Below are 1,936 nucleotides of genomic sequence, written 5' to 3' on the forward strand. Positions count from 1 at the left end.
CCCTGAAAATATTAGGTTGGTTCCAACCAGCTTTCCCCTCGGTGGAAAAGGGAGGAGGAGGTCCCCTTTTGACCACCCAAACAGATTATCAAGGGACTTGCGTGGACAGAATCCACGTAGCTCAGGGACTGTAGTAAAGAGGAGACAAGGACGTGAGATTGAGCTAAAGAAGCTGTCTGGGTCCAACCCACTGTCCATCAGTCACCAAGGGACCAGTGTTCCCTCTAAGCTGAGTTAGTGTGAGCTAGCTCACAGTTTTTTAGCCTCTGGCGCACACATTTTTGTCTTTGCTCAGGAAGCAAACTAATTGATGCAGTAGCCAAACCGCTCGCTCACAACTTTAAGCCGAATGTATAAATAAAATAAATAAATAAACTTTAATGCCGGTAGCTCACAAAGTGGAATTTTTGCTCACAGGACTCCACAGCTTAGAGGGAGCATTGCAAGTGACTTCTCATTTTCCCAAGCGTGGGAAAACCTGATCTATGTCAGGGAGCTGGTTTGGTGTAGTGGTTAGGAGCGGAGGAGGACACCTTGATGGAAGAATTGTATGCAATTAAAGAAGATAATAAAAAGGGTATTGTAAGAAAGATATATAGCAAATTGATTGAAGATAAAAATTTATATGACTGGTATAATACAGTCAAAATGGGAGAAAGATGTAAAGTTATCAGAAAATGAGATAAATAAAATAATGAAAGGTATTAGTGATATAAAAATGGGGAAATTTAGAGAAATGGAGATGAAATTAATATTGAAATGGTATAGGACGCCTGCTCAGCTATCTTATAGGATCAAGGGATTGACATCCGATTGTTGGCATTGTAAAAAAGAAAAGGGTTATTATGTACATCTTTGGTGGGGGTGTTCTACGGTGGTTAATTTTTTGGCAAAAGATATTGGAAAAGGTGGAGGAAGTATGTAAGGTTAAAGTATAGTTATCAGGGAAAGCATTATTCATGGGGATTTTAAAAAGGTAAAGGTTCCCTTGCTCGAAACCAGTCGAATCCGACTCTAGGGTTGCGGTGCTCATCTCCATTTCAAAGCCAAAGAGCCAGCGCTGTCCGAAGACGTTTCCGTGGTCATGTGGCCGGCATGACTAAACACCAAGGCGCACGGAACGCTGTTACCTTCCCATCGAAGTGGTACCTATTTATCTACTTGCAATTTCTTGCTTTTGAACTGCTAGGTTGGCAGGAGCTGGAACTAGAGACGGGCGCTCACTCCGTCATGTGGCAACTCGGGTCTCGAACTGCTGAACTACTGACCTTCCACAGCCTGCAGTTCAGCATCTTAACCATTTTAAAAAGGTAAAGGTTCCCTTGCTCGAAAGCCAGTCGAGTCCGACTCTAGGGTTGCGGTGCTCATCTCCGTTTCAAAGCCGAAGAGCCAGCGCTGTCCGAAGACGTTTCTGTGGACATGTGGACGGCATGACTAAACACCAAGGCGCATGGAACGCTGTTACCTTCCCATCGAAGTGGTACCTATTTATCTACTTGCAATTTCTTGCTTTCGAACTGCTAGGTTGGCAGGAGCTGGAACTAGAGACGAGCTCACCCCGTCTTGCGGCACCTGGGTCTCGAACTGCTGAACTACCGACCTTCCACAGCCTGCAGTTCAGCGTCTTAACCACATAACCACTTGAGCCATCGCATTTTAGGGAACTGTAAAATACCATATCAGGATTTATTTAAAGCTATGATTTTAGCTGCCCATGCGGTTATAGCGTTTGGCTGGAAAGATGCTACAAAATGGAGTACAGACAGATGGAATGATTACTTATATGAATGGATACAGTCAGACATATTAATGATATTAAAACAGGAAAAGTTAGGTGAGGATAAGATGCGTTTCAGCTCACAAGATTGTGGAAGTCAAGAAGAGATGGTTAGGGTATATAAGATGGGTAAAAGCGGGGGGGGGGGGCGGCAAATAA

General features: G+C 43.9%; 1 protein-coding gene across 1 annotated transcript in view; it reads left to right on the forward strand.

Annotated features, from left to right (window-relative positions):
• MZT1 (mitotic spindle organizing protein 1) overlaps positions 1-1,936 on the forward strand; it is a 12,832-nt gene that overhangs the window by 3,768 nt on the left and 7,128 nt on the right. The gene's annotated exons all lie outside the window — the stretch shown is intronic.

The sequence above is a fragment of the Gekko japonicus genome, unplaced genomic scaffold, assembly GCF_001447785.1.
Source record: "Gekko japonicus isolate JY-2015 unplaced genomic scaffold, Gekko_japonicus_V1.1 scaffold589, whole genome shotgun sequence".
NCBI lineage: Eukaryota > Metazoa > Chordata > Lepidosauria > Squamata > Gekkonidae > Gekko > Gekko japonicus.